We start from the raw sequence: 14,400 nt of genomic DNA on the forward strand, positions 1-14,400 counted from the left end.
CTCGCCGGCGCCTGCTGCCGCGCGCGAAGAAGGAGGGGCAGGGGGGGAAACTCCCAGCAACTCCAACGCCGGGCGCTGGAGCTCCAGCTGCAGCCGCGCGACCGCCCGCAGCCGAGTGCGAGCGCCTACCAAGCAAACCTGCCCCCGCGGCCGCCTCTGAGCATGCCCAGTGTCGCCGTAGGCGAGCCCCAGAGCCCTGGTCCGGGGCAAAGAGCGGCGGTGGGGGGGCTGGGGACCTGTCCCAGGCTCCTAAACACAGTAGGTGGGGAGGAAGAAAAGGGCCTGAGGAGGGCAGCGGCCCTCAGCAAAGGACCAGGCAGAAACTGCTCAGTGTGGAGGGCAATGCGAGTTTCACGGGTGGTGGGAAGTTTGTGGGCTAAAAAGGGGCGGCTGTTTCTGTGAGCCTCTGCAAGACTATTAGAAAAACAACGAAGAAACATTTATTCTCCAGGAAAGAAAAAGTGGACACAGCCCGTGGTATTTTATCCAGTGCACGACTTCCTTCATGTCTTGGGTCGTAAACTCTTAAGAGCTAATGGGGCAGGCAGGCAAGGGAGAGGAGAGAAACGGGTAGAACTGAAGAGAGCTTTCTAAAGGCAGGACCGTTGTTCGTCTCTATATTGCTATATCAGGGAAGAATTCAAGTATTAATGGCACAAAGAGGTGTGGTATTATCTGTTGAAGATATTTCGTAGTTTTATCAACAGTACTAGGGAGAAATGTTCACCTGTTTAAATATTCATTTTGTAAGACAAATAAATGTGATTGAATGTATGGAAGAAAATGAAATGAAAAAAAAATTAAAAAAAAAGAATTTGGACCCAGTTTTGCTAGATTTTTCTGCTTTGTCAAGACATGGTAGAGATGTTGATTTTTATTTTCACGTAAAATAGCTGCTTCTTTACATCTTGTTAACAAATTCAGTATTTTCAAGACTCTATGGACCAAACACAACACATCTGGGTCTCTTCCCTTCTCAATCCTACAGACAGACAATTTAAGCCAATGATTTCTGCATTCTTTTAATAAAAAGGTGCTGAATGCCCACTGTGGTTTGAGAAGACTCTGGAAAGGAGCCAAGATGACTCAGACTGCCTTCAAAGTACTACCCGTTTCTAGGGGGAAATAAGTTTTCCTGACAGAAAAGAGCTACAAATAAATGCCGGAGCATTCAAGAAAAGAGGGGTTAGTAATGTGGAAAGCAGTTTTGAGAACTAACTTTGGGAAACATTATTAAAAGTACCTCAGTTGGAAGCACTGCAGTAACAATGGCCCTTGAAGGCATTCTAGATTCTGAAGCGAAATGGAAAGAAATCAGTCATACTGAATCCATCTTCATCTGAAATTTTTTTATTATGCGTTTTTGCATTAACTTTGATTTTTACAAAATACTGCATTAAAATATTAATCTTGACTACTGAGTTCTTTGGAGAAGCTTTAAAATTTGCATCCTACTTCCCCCTGCCCTGCCTCTGGGATGTTAGATGGTGGTATGAAGGAGGCAGGATAGTTAGATGGTCTGCTTGGTTGGAATACAGCTGGCAAGAAGTAGCATAAGGAAATGGGAAAGAGGGTTGGAGTAGTCATGGAGACACAGGTGGAAAAAGAAGATGAAAAAATTAGGTGGAAGACCTAATTGCCAGTCTGTGGTGCTTTCACATTGTTTTGTAGGCCCCGTGAAAGTAGCAAAGATGCCAGGGAGAAAAGAGTGCCATAATCCAAACTAAACTTCCAGATGAGTTAGGTTGCAAAAAGTGCTTTGGAGGGAAAGAATGAGAGAAATGGGGATACCTAGGATACTTTTGTGTCTCTGTTCTACCTACCACGGTTCCTAAGAAGTATTATTTTTTTAAAAAAAATCACAAAATTTGCTGTTGCCATTTTATGAAAATAGATTTCCCTGATAAAGTCATGTGTGCCTTATCCCTAGAGAGACTTGTGGTGGAGTAGTTTAGTGCTCTGGGGTCCTAGTCTAAACTTCAGGCATTTTCCTATCAGGCTTCCATGGGCCTGTGGCTCAGATCATAAACTATACTTTCCTCTTCTGTGAAATGGAGAACAATGCTCAGGGCATCTTTGTGAAGGTTCAGAGAATTAGTTGTATGTCTGAGGGTTTTAAACATTGAGAGTTTAAGATACTTGTTTTTATCTACACATTGTCTATATCAAATCTGAATAGGCATAAGGAAGTCCTACCACTTTACAGAAGCTGTCTAAAGTAGCAATCTTCTTTGATTTTGCAAGTTATTTTAATGTATTGAGATGCTGTTTGCAAAATTCTGGAATCAACATTTGAGTAATTCAGTAATTTTGAGAAGATATTTCTGTACTAGTTTCTTTGGTCAGTCACTACCTTCCTCCATCACCTTTTTTAAAAAAAAATTTGTTTTTTCCTCTTCTTTTTCTCATTATTGCAGATCTATTCAGGATGACACACACTTCTGTACAAAGTGCCCTCTAACACGTTCAGGTCACCAGTGTAGTGTCTGCCTCAGTCCATACCTGGGAGTGCTTTGAGTGATTCTCCTGCAGGTGAGCTAATCTATTGCTGCCTGGTGACTAGACCACCACTTATCTATGGGAAGCATTTTAAGCATGCAGAACTCCCAAATGGGGGTTGGGGGAGAGAATGCTTGGGTGTTTACACAAGAAGCCTTCCACAAGGTATGAAAGAAGGAAGTACCTAGCCCAGGCCCTATCCCATAACAGGTAGTTACAAATATTTGCAGAATAAGCAACAGTTTCCATGATCAAAATCTTCTGTGTCTCTGTTCTGCCTCCCACAGTTCCTAAGAAGTAGTATTTTTAAAAATCACAATAATGGTAAGCTCATAAAGAACAAGAACAGGATATAAACATTTATACAGGGAGGGCTCTGTGCTTTATCAAGTAAAGTGCTTTGTTAGCTTAGATTCATTGTATTCATTCTAAATTCTTTCTGGCAAATAATGCATGATATTAAAGAGAAGTCCAGTGTGAAAAAGCTCAGTACAGAGAAAAGCAAAGAACTACTAGTGTTACCTGTTTCTTACATATAATTACAAAAATACCCTATGCCTATGAAAACAAGCATAGTCCCCCCCCCCCACAGACACACACCCAATAAGATCTAATACTGAAATGATAGAACTGAAAAAGACCTTAAGAGTCTTTGAGATGCTAAATGAGAGACTTAAATTTCTTTTATATTCTAGGAAAGAAAAGGAATAATAAATCCGTCTTCCCTTATGGCATAAGTTAGGTTCTAGTTGTCAGGACACCAGATCACACAGGAGAATCCTCCTTGTGAGCATTAGGTAGTGCAATTAAAAACTGAGTTCACCCAGAGATGCACTGAAACCCATAATACCCATTGTCAACCTCGGTCTAAAACATCCATGGATTTAGATGTCTTAGGATGCCTAGGGCTGTTTAGAAGGATGTTCTGTCTAAATAACAAATGGAATAAATTGACATGGACACGGAGAACTTGATCCTGGATCTAGGCATTATAACATAACTATTTTTAACAGTATCATTTATACATTTTTTTAAGTCACTGTACTATATGACATTCCTGGTAGCTTTTCAAATTCCTCATTCTGATGAAGTGATTTCAGGTAAACTCATGAAGTCATGAACTTATCAACTTTTAAGCTGAACTATGTGTAACTGACATTTTTGTTGGTCATAGTCTCTTGAATATTGTGAATTTCCTATGGTTCAATCTTGATTACATTTCTTAAAATTAGTAATTGTTGTAAGAGCCAGAAGAGTCCAGTAAAGTTGCTTAGACTCTCATTCATTTTCCCATAAGAGCTATGTCATTAAACTATCCAAGAAACCTATTGGGTTGTTGGAAAAGTTATGACATATTTTTCTATGCAAAAATGTGTCATGACTTTTTCAATGACTCAATATTTAGTGTTTGAGTTTTATAATGATACCAGATTCATATTCTCATTCTTTCCAAAAGGGTTCAAAAAGGAAATTTCTTTTCCTCTTTTGGTATATACAGCAACAGCTTTGGTTGGTCTTGAAATATGTAAAAATATAGGTTAATTCATTTCTGTTTCTTTTGTACCTTCCTTCCCCAGTATTCTAAAGCCTTTTCCATGTGCTTATTGTTCTCATTCTGGCCTTATTTTCTGTCTTAGTCTGTTATTGCATTGCCAGCAGAAATACCTGAGGCTGGATGACCTTTGGTACACTGCCTACTTACCAGCACCACTGGCCCGTCTGAGCCCAAGGCCCTTGTGCAGGGGCAGGGACAGGGGCAGGGGCAGGGGCAGGGGCTTGGGTGGGATTGTCCTGGAAAAACAAGGCTGAGCTGAGAGGAACATTGACCTCTCAGTTCCCAGGGCTTGGAGGTGGCCCAGCATTTGCCCAGGGTAGGCCCTGCATGGCCATTCGTTGGGCTGGGACAGTAACATCTCTTCTCTTGGGGCCCTCTCAGAGGCCATCTCTCCAAGACAGAAAGGGAAAAGCAAATTTTAATTCACCAGCAATAAAAATTGGAGGAGGCTTGGCCCTTAGATTTCTCTCTTTTTTGCTCTCTCTTCTACCCCCAAAGTTTGGGGCCAGAATGGAGAGAGCTAGTAACTACTGTGAGCAAGTCCCCTGGCCCCTGATCAGCCTCCTCCCTTGACTGGTGACTGTTTAATGAGCTGTGCGACCCCCACAAAAACAGAAGTACCCTCTTCGTGGCCTCTGACCCTCTGCACAGCCCCTTCTGGGTGGTCCTCACCAGGTCTCTGAGCTGGGTGGAAGGCTATCCCTGCACCACTGCCCATTCCACTCACCCCTCACTATACCTGCCCCAGAACCTGGCCTGGGTACAGGGGCAGGGAGAAGAGAAGGCATTAGTAGGAAAAAAAAATAGAAAAAAAAATATGAACAGACTAGGCTTTGGGATGTCCAACTACAAAAGAAATTGTACATATGTATATATATAAATATATATAAATATATATCTCTACCATTTCTGATGGAAAGACTTCATTTTCCTTTCCCGAAGAAATAAAATAGAGAAAGCTTCTTGAGTGGCAAAAAAAAAAAAAAAAAGAAAGAAAGAAAGAAAGAAAGAAAGAAAGAAAGAAAGAAAGAAAGAAAGAAAGAAAGAAAGAAATAAAGAAAGAAATAGAAGTTTATTCACCTTGCAGTTTGGAAGTACAGGGTCTAACTTCTGGTGAGCTACAATATCCTGAGGAGGATAGGATCTTGAGCAGAGTGGCTGGCCATGTTTCTGTGTTTTGTTCTGTTCTCATTCACTATGTGTATAAACCTACCAGAACTCAATCACAGGGGTCCTGCACTAATGACACTATCACACCCAAAAGCCCCACTCTGGGACACCATAAAGAAATTTTCATTTAACACCTGTATGTAACAATCAAGTTCCAACACATGAAGTCCCAACACATTTTTTTTTTTTGAGAGGTTTTTGTTACAGGGCGCCTGCACGGGAGACAGAGAAAGAGAAATCACCCCCCCCCCGGGGGGGGGGGGGGGAATAGGCCCCCCGGAATCCCCTCCCCTCCATTCTCCCCTCGGGATCTTGAACATGCACGCACATGCACCCAGTGTGAGTTTAAGCCATCAGGTCTGGGACTAGAACTGCGGTTGACTACGTGGGAGTCCAGTGACATAGCCATTACGCCAATTGATGGTCCCACAGTCCCAACACATTTTTAGGGGACATCTAAATTAAAAAAACATGCGAACATTAGGGGAACAAATCATTATCCAAATCACAGCATTCGTATGTCACCCAGGTTGTCTGTTGATCTTTGTTGTTATCAGCATTCTTGGGGACCAGCAGATGGCATAACAGTTACATCACTGGACCCCAACATAGTCAACCATGGTTCGAGTCCCAGATCCAGTGGCTTCAAACTCATGCTGGGTGCCTGTGCATGTATGCCCATAATCCCAAGAGGTGACTGAAGGAGAAGGGATTGTGACATGGCCATCTTCCCAGGGGGTGATTTCTCACTTTCTGTCTCCTGTCTCTCTCTGGTGAGTGTGCACGCCTTATAACAAAAATCTTTCAAAAAACAATCAATCAGCATTCCTTTAGTATACTATAAGTGAGAAGTAACATAGCTCAATTAAATTAATTCACACTCAGGTATGGAAGACTAGCAACTTTCGAAAGGTGTGTGATTTTGACAGTATTTTGAAGTCTCTAGGGAACATTTTCACTTTGGAATATGGAAAAATAAGAGAAAGACTTCTGGTAGTGAGAGAGAGAAAAAATATATTGTTGAAGAGGAATATTTAGTTTAGTTCCCTGTGAATCCTATTTTATAATTTCTTCTCATCCTCCTTCAAAACTTTAGATTATCATAAAATTTTAGATTTCGTTTCGCTTTTCCCAGGTAGTAACAGCATTTCTAAGCTAGGAACAGGTCCATGGTTATTGCATATATGTATCATTTGTAAATTAGGAATGAAAGTAATCACTTCTAGTGACATCCATATGACAGGGTCTGGGAGACCTGCAGCATTCAGATAGACTAATGGAGGACCTATTCTGTTTTTCGCATGATTAACTTTTGGTACAGTTTTATCCTTTAAGGATTTGAGCTGCCTTATAACTGGCGTCCACCTTATTCTTTTTACTAATTTCTAGAGTACCACCTTCTGTCTCTAATTTACATAGGCATTCTTTCTCTTCTATGCTCTTAAGAGCCAGGATAAATATCAACTATTGGCATAACATTTGGTGAACGTTGATCCTGTGCCATTCACTATAAGAAAGAAAATTTTTGACAGACATGGCCAATTGCAGTTCTCCTTCCTTCCCTCTTACTTTTATTGGTTTTCCATTGTTATCCAAGCTTCTTTTTACTTCTCTAATTAGATTACTTTATCCTCTAAGCTGCTTTGCCTTTCATATACCAACATATAGATTAGATAAACAATAGAAAGAGAGACAGGTCCTTGGGAAAAAAAATGAAACAAAGCAGTTTTTGTCTTGCAAAAAAGGCTTGGTTACATCTTGAACTTGGTTGCCTCTAGTAGTTTTATACTTCTGAGCTACCTCCTTCAATTTGATAGTTCCTCAAGTGTCAGGAACGAGTCTTAAGGGTTTCTTAATTATCTCACACAACGTCTAATAGACAGTCAGGAGCCCTTCAACAGAAGATGTATCACCATTCAGGTGAGTCATGAGGGACAAATAACTCATTTTAAAGATAAGGAATCTGTATTTAGAACATATTCATAAATATAAAGTTGCATCTGTGATATGTTTTACCATCAAAAGGTATATTGTATTATTAAAAGTAAATGGAAACAGTGAACAAAAGAAAAGACAACTTTCTGAAGAAATAATGACTAAACTGAGGTCTTCAGGATACATCTGAAGTATAGTTAAATAAACAAAATAGAAGTGAAGAAAGAGAATGTCAAGCAGAGAAAATAGCATGTATGAAGACACTATGGTTAGAGGGTGTATGCAAAGGTTGAGAGGGATCATAAAGGTCTTTTGATTTGAACTTTCACTAACTCCATGGACTTTGCAATGTAACTCAACATCTAATGGGAGCCCATGTCCTCACTAAGAGACATCAGACAATCTGGTGTTAGATAGCTGCATGTAATGGTAATAAGGGCCTGGATTTTATACTAGACAGATCTGGATTTCAAACTCTTTTTCAATCTTTCTTGCTGTACAATCTTGGGTAAATTCTACAACTTCTCTAATTATCAGTCTTTAAAATACGCATCTTACTATCTACTTATGGTTTTAATTAGAGGGTTAAGAGGGAGCACATATATAACATGTTTAGGACAGTACCTGACTACAGCAGATACTGAATACATTTTCTTACTTTATTTCATGACTACCCATCTTAGTAACATCAAGAAAAATGAGAGGGGGATACCGTGAGTGTGTTTTGAATTTCCAATCTGAGATGTTTCTTAGAAGCTTCGCTGCTGCCACAGGCAATCATATTTTATCTCCACAGATGCAATATAGCATTTCTGTTTTCACAAAAACCACTTTACATACATAGAAAATGCTTTTAAAAATTTTTCACCTTCTGTCCAGATGTCCTAATATTTCTACCTTTACTATGCTTCCAAAGGAAAAGCCTAAGGAGACAGATTGATAGCTTAGAGCATTTAGCATTTGTGTTATTAAGTTAGGACTCAATTCAGATATTCTAAAGAAATTCTTCCTATTGCATAAATCAGTTTAAACACTGACTGTTCTGAAGTTTGGTCATAAATCGCTAAATGTGGTTCTTCTTCCCTTATCTCTTGAGTGGCTTGAATTAAAAGTCCTGTAGAGAAGTGTCTAGATGAAAAAAGTTTTTAAATACAAATTGTTTTGATCACTCTGCAGCAGCAGAGCCTGCACCTTAACTCAGACATGATTCGTTGCATTAGGTTCGGAGTTTAGTAGACTGGCCCATTTCAATTTCTGCTTCCTTCATTTCAGCAATATTTTTTGAAAGACCTATTTTTGGTTTAAAATGACTCTGTCTCCACTCAGATCCAGAAAAGCTGCTAGGCTTTGAGCTAACAAAGAATCTCTTATTCTGCCAGGACATAAGCTAGTCAGCAACCACACAGAGCTGCTCTCTCATCCCGAGTTTCTGTTCTGCTAGTTTAGAGAAGCTAGAACTATGTATCCATCCACAATCTGAGATGAGACCGTGGGTTCTCCAATACCGCATATAGCAGTTCGTATTCTTCTGTCCCTGAGCCCTCCAAAAGACTCTTGGTGAAAGAATATCCTGCTCTTCTGTTCCCTAACTCTCCAGGCCAAATGGATTTGCACAGCCGTATTGGGCCCTTTAATCTTCGAATACTGCCTCCCCTTGGAAACTATGGCAGAAGCTATTGCTTTCCAAAGTGTTCTTCCCATGTAGCAGCTTCAGCCTTACCTGGGAATTTGTTAGAAATGCAGCTGTCTTTCCTATCCCAGACCTAGTGAGTCAGAATCTGTACTTTAATAAGATCTCCAGGTAATTCATTTACACATTAAAGTTTACGAAGTACTGCCCTAGGATAACCAGTCAAGAAAACCTGAAATGAGAATAAATAAATAAATAAATAAATAAATAAATAAATAAATAAAGCACTTTAAAAGTGAAATCAGTCTTCTTTGCCTTTGTTACAAAGAGACCAAAAAGGGCAAAGATGGGGCCTGTCTGTTTCCAATTTCTAGGCCCCATCTTTGTATATCTCAATCATGCCCTGTTTTTCTTTGAGCTCTCTGAAATGTCTCCTTGGTGGAAATATTCACTGATTGCTTCAGTTGAAGACATCTTCCACTCTACCTATGTCTCTTCTATGCCTCTTAACCACGATTGGCTTACACTGCAAAAGTATGTATCCATGGGTATCATCTTTCTTGCTTGAGCCTTGCTAAAATCTTTATTATATCCTCTACAGTGTCCAGAAGGGTGGGCCCTGGTGAGTTTGACTTATTTATTTATTGAAAGGGAGAAAGAAATGGAGAGAGGAGAGAAAGAGCTTCATTAGTGAAGTGAAGAGCTCTGGAAAACCGAATTCTGCTGCATTGGCAGGTTGAGTCTACTTGACACAGTAAGTTAGGAACCAAGTTACGTTCATCCCGGGTTATATGCATGTGTGGGCATTGGACTGTTCCAGTTTTCCAAAAGCTAACAAGACTGAATAGGATTCAAATCCATCCTATCACAACACTTGCCATCTAGAACTGACCCAAACCAGACACCTTTCTAGAAAGAGAGTCATAGTTCTATCAGCAAGGGGCTTTGTTCCTGGTATGCTGTGGGCTCTGAAAGATCTACCACTTTGTCTGCTTTCTGTCCCGTGTCTATTCTCACCTGAGAATATATATTAATATATTCATTTTTTAAACAAACAAAAAAGGTATTTATTAAAAACTTTTTGAGTTTTATCATCTTTATCAATAAATATTTTTGAAAAATATTTACAGTGTTCATAATTCAAGTTTTTATAATGCATCCTTTAGTAAAAGTAATGAGTTCCTGGCTTTGGCTCACAAGTTAAAAGAACTAGTCGTGCGGGCCAGGCTCATAGCAGAGTGGAGAGATGATGCACAGAGGGGACTGTTTCCAAGCCAGATGCTATGTGGGCAGCTAGGGTTTAGTTCCTGGCCTCTTTGGCTTGAAAAACATGGTGAGAGCATGCACATGTACCTAGGATCCTGCCAGCATGGAGAATTGAAAACAAAAAGATTGTGGTAGTGACTAGGCCCTGTTGTGTGTGGTTGTGTGTGTGTGCTTTCTCTCTCCCTCTTTCTCTCCTACAAATACACTCACTTTCTAACATTAAAACACATTTACAATTTTTTAAAAAAGTCATGGTTCAAGTATTGATGCAGTGGTAACACAAAGGGACCCACATTGAAAAGGTCCTGAGTTTGAATCCCAAGACCTCCCTGAGTACTCTGAGCATACATCCATGTCCGTGATCTGGAATGACTGAGACTAGGAGTGTGGATCATGGCCTGAAGATGCTGTTGTGGGTATTGTCCTCTCTCTCTCTCACTGTCTTTCTTTCTCTTTGTGTTTCTCTCTAATGGAAAAAATACATGAGTAAACTTTAACAATTTTTTTTTGAGAGGTTTTCACTATAGGACGATGTGCACTCGTCAGCCAGACAGAGACAGAGAGACAGAAAGTGAGAAATCACCCCCCAGGGGGGATGGTCATGCCACAATCCTTTCTCCTCCATTCTCCTCTCGGGATCTTGGGCACGCACGCACATGCGCCCGGCGTGAGTTTTAAGGCCCCGGGTCCAGGACGTGAACCGGGATTGACTACGTGGGAGTCCAGAGACATAGCCATTATGCTAACTGCTGGTCCCCAACAAAATTCTTTTTAAAAGAACTAGTCATTTTATTACTTTTGATAGCTGAATCAACTAAAATACCTGGGCTCTAGATAAGACTTATAATGTCATATTCACAATAAACATCTCTTTCTCAACAGACATCTTCATGTCATTATAAGTTTACTACACATAAAATATAGTGCGAAATGTTCCTGAGACTGATAAAAAAAATTAGACTTTACTATTGTCAATCCTGTTGCAACTCATAAAATGAGTATATGGTCTACATGAAGAGACTGTGTGGCAAGACCTGGAGTTCACATAGCATTGGCATATTTTCTTTGGTAGACATTTAAGAACTGTAACTAATCTATCCACAGTTAGTCATTTGGGGGGTACTGTAATGTGTTCTAATACTTTTGAAGAAAAATTAGTGAACATAACAAGGAAAATATTCAGAAGTTATAATTCTGTGAGTCTCAATCCTGTGGGTTTTTCTCAAGGCAGTACTTGAAATAAACGGAAGCAGCTCTATTATAACAATGTTAGTTATAAAAGTGAAAATAGGTAACAATTCTCAAGAAATGGGGAAATAATTAAATACTTTTTGTCATATTTAGTTTATGAAATTTCATGTACCTTTTATAAACAATAAACAAGATGACAAGTTAGTGTTTATGAAACCAGTTTAATTGAAAAATATTCAACATATAAAATAATAAAGTATTTTAACTAATCACACATTCAGTATTAAAAATTTACTCTAGGCCAGGTATTGCACTAGACACTAGGGATACAAAACTGAAAGAGACAAATATGGTTCCTGATATATGGACCTCACAGTTCGGTGAGGGAGAAAGGTATAAATTTATATATGCAGTTAGACTATGAGTAATGCTCTGAAGTAGGTGTTAATATATAATAGGGGGTTACTCAAAGTAACATCTCTGAGGGAGCAAGGAAGGAATCAGAGAGATAAAAGGGAGGCTTAAGGAAGGAGCGTTCCAGGTAGAAAAGCAGGAACAGAAACTCAGTGGGAAAGGGTTTGATGCTGTCACAGAAGGGAAAGAAGGACCAGAGTGAGTAGAGCATGATGGGGAGGAGAATGGTGACACTTGAGGGATCAGATATGCTATGCTTTCAGGATTTATCTTGTTTTGTTTTGTTTTTGCTAGAGGGCACATGAGTTTATCAGGGAGAGACAGACAGATAGGTAGAGAGGAGAAAACACCCACCATGGAGGATGGTCACATTGCGATCCTTTTTCTGTTTCTCCTTCCATCTGAGACTTTCCACATGCACATGCATGTGCCCTGCATATTTCTGAAGCCACCAGGTCTGGAACTTGAATTGCATGGTTGGCTCTTTGGGATATGGCTGCCTTAACCACCAGACCACAGCTCTGGCCCCAGGATTTCTTCTTTTAACCCTAAGGGAAGCTACTGAAGCTTTTGAGCAGAAATGTAGCAGGAATACATTTACATTTAGGGCTATTCATCTTTAGTGGTTAAATGGACTGAAAAGAATCAAGGGTAGAAGGGAAACCTCTTTGGAGATCATTGTTGTATGCCAGGTCAAAGAAATGAAATTGGTTTAGACTGGATTTGAAACTGAGGAGAGGAGGAAAAGTAGATAAACTGAGCTATTTTATGGAAGCAGAAATGGTAAAATTTTCAAATGGATCACAAGTAAGGCTGGAAATGTTAACTACAGTCTCCATAGTTCTTCTGTATATCTCTGATATATCACACTGTCATTTACTTTGGTATGCTTAGAGATTTGGGAAGGTGTCTTAGTTTGCTATTGTGTTGTCAATAGAAATATCTCGGACTGGTTGATTTATAAAGAATAGAGGTTTATTTCACTTATGAATCTAGTGGCTGGAAAGTACAATGGCAAGGGGCCAGTATCAGGCTGGCCTCTGGTGCTATGTTACAACATAGCCGACAGAAGCAGAAAGGATGGAAGGTGTATACAAAGAGAGAGAACTGGAGGCAGCCATGTTCTTTTTGTAACAACTCATACTCACTGGAACTAGCTCCTTCTCATGAGAAGTAAAACTCATTTCATCTTATGAGAGAGCATTAATACATTCATGAAGGTGATGCCTCTGTGATTCAAGTATTGGGTTGTAAGAAAGGTCATGATGTATTTTTTTATATGTTTTTCTATGCAAAAATGTGTCATAACTTCCAACAGCCTAATGGCACCCACTAGGCCTTACCTCTTGAAGGTTTTACCACTTCCCAATGACATTACACTGGGGACCAAATTTCAAAATGTGAACATTTGGGGGCCAAGTGTTATTTAAACCATAGCAGAACAAAAACTTAAAAATTCACTTGGAACACAAAGTTGAATTTTTTTTTCAGAGAACTAAGTGGAAGAATCAAATAGACACTTCAGTATACAGGTATAAAACTCAGAAAATAGATATGTTTGGAAATTTTATATTGAGGAACCATTAGCATTTAGATAAATGACTGTAGAATAACTAAGGGAAAGGTCCATGTTCAACCCTAAACAATTACAACATTAAGAGGTCTTATTGAGGAGGAAGTGCTATCAAAGCTGACTTTCAGGCTGGAAGGGTGTTGAGCAAAGAAAATGATATTTCAAGAAGGAAGGTGTGGTCAGCTGTCTTGAACACTACTGTGAAGTCAAGGAAGATGATGTACTTCTATGGATAAAAAGTAGTTGTTTTAGGGACCAACAGATGGCGTAATGGCTATGTCGCTGGACTCCCATGTAGTTGACTGTGGTTCAAGTCCCAGACCCAGTGGCTTAAACTCACGCTAGGCACGTGTGTATGCATGCCCAGGATCCCAAGAGGAAAATGGAGGAGAAGGGATTGCGGTGTGGCCATCCCTCCGGGGGGGGTGGGTGATTTCTCGCTTTCTGTCTCTCTCTGTCTTTCTGGCAAGCACATGCATCCTATAGCACATGCATCCTCTCCACAAAACAAAAAGCTAACAAAAATAGTTGTTTTATTAGGATGGTGACTTTAGAAATCTTTATAATGTTCAGTCTTTATTTTGCAATGAAAGCCTAATTAATGTCTGATTATTATTATTTTTTTAAATAAATCATTCTTTTTATTTTAATTTCTTTTATAGCTTCAATCACGTTATTTAGCTTAAAAAGTGAATATTTCAACATGTGTACATTTCTCAACACTCCAGTTGACAATACTATAAAACAATGGCTGTAAATGCATTATCTTACATGTTTCTCATAGGCAATAGATTGGTTATGGTACATATTTAGCATGAAACTATTAAGATAATAAGGAATAGACAAAAATACATGTCAGCTGTACAATAACAAACTAGCAACACTCCCATATATCCACACTAAAAAATTACCTAATGCTGTCAGGAGAAAATAGGCTTAAAAATATTTAATTTAATAAGAAATAAGGAATAGCTCAATAAAGGATACTCTATAAAGGAAAAAAAAAGTTATCTTTAACAGATAATAATCCATTTCTTTGACCCATAAATTCTTTTTTTAATTTTATTTTTATTATCATCATAATCTTCTTTATATTACATTGGATTACATATAACTTTACAGTGTATTACATTGCTTTTTCAAAAGGGAATGCCATGCATGTCAGTC

General features: G+C 39.2%; 1 long non-coding RNA gene across 2 annotated transcripts in view; it reads left to right on the plus strand.

Annotated features, from left to right (window-relative positions):
* LOC102473765 (uncharacterized) overlaps window positions 1-14,400 on the plus strand; it is a 23,216-nt gene that overhangs the window by 1,012 nt on the left and 7,804 nt on the right. Inside the window, exons 1-2 of one of the 2 annotated variants that reach the window (XR_003548755.1) lie at window positions 1,058-1,185; window positions 2,418-2,532. This is a non-coding gene — a long non-coding RNA (uncharacterized LOC102473765). Of the gene's footprint in view, window positions 1-1,057; window positions 1,186-2,417; window positions 2,533-14,400 lie in introns of those variants that run through there. The other variant, XR_333992.3, reaches the window with a different exon arrangement.

The sequence above is a fragment of the Tupaia chinensis genome, unplaced genomic scaffold (assembly GCF_000334495.1).
Source record: "Tupaia chinensis unplaced genomic scaffold, TupChi_1.0 Scaffold000126_2, whole genome shotgun sequence".
Classification (NCBI taxonomy): Eukaryota; Metazoa; Chordata; class Mammalia; order Scandentia; family Tupaiidae; genus Tupaia; species Tupaia belangeri.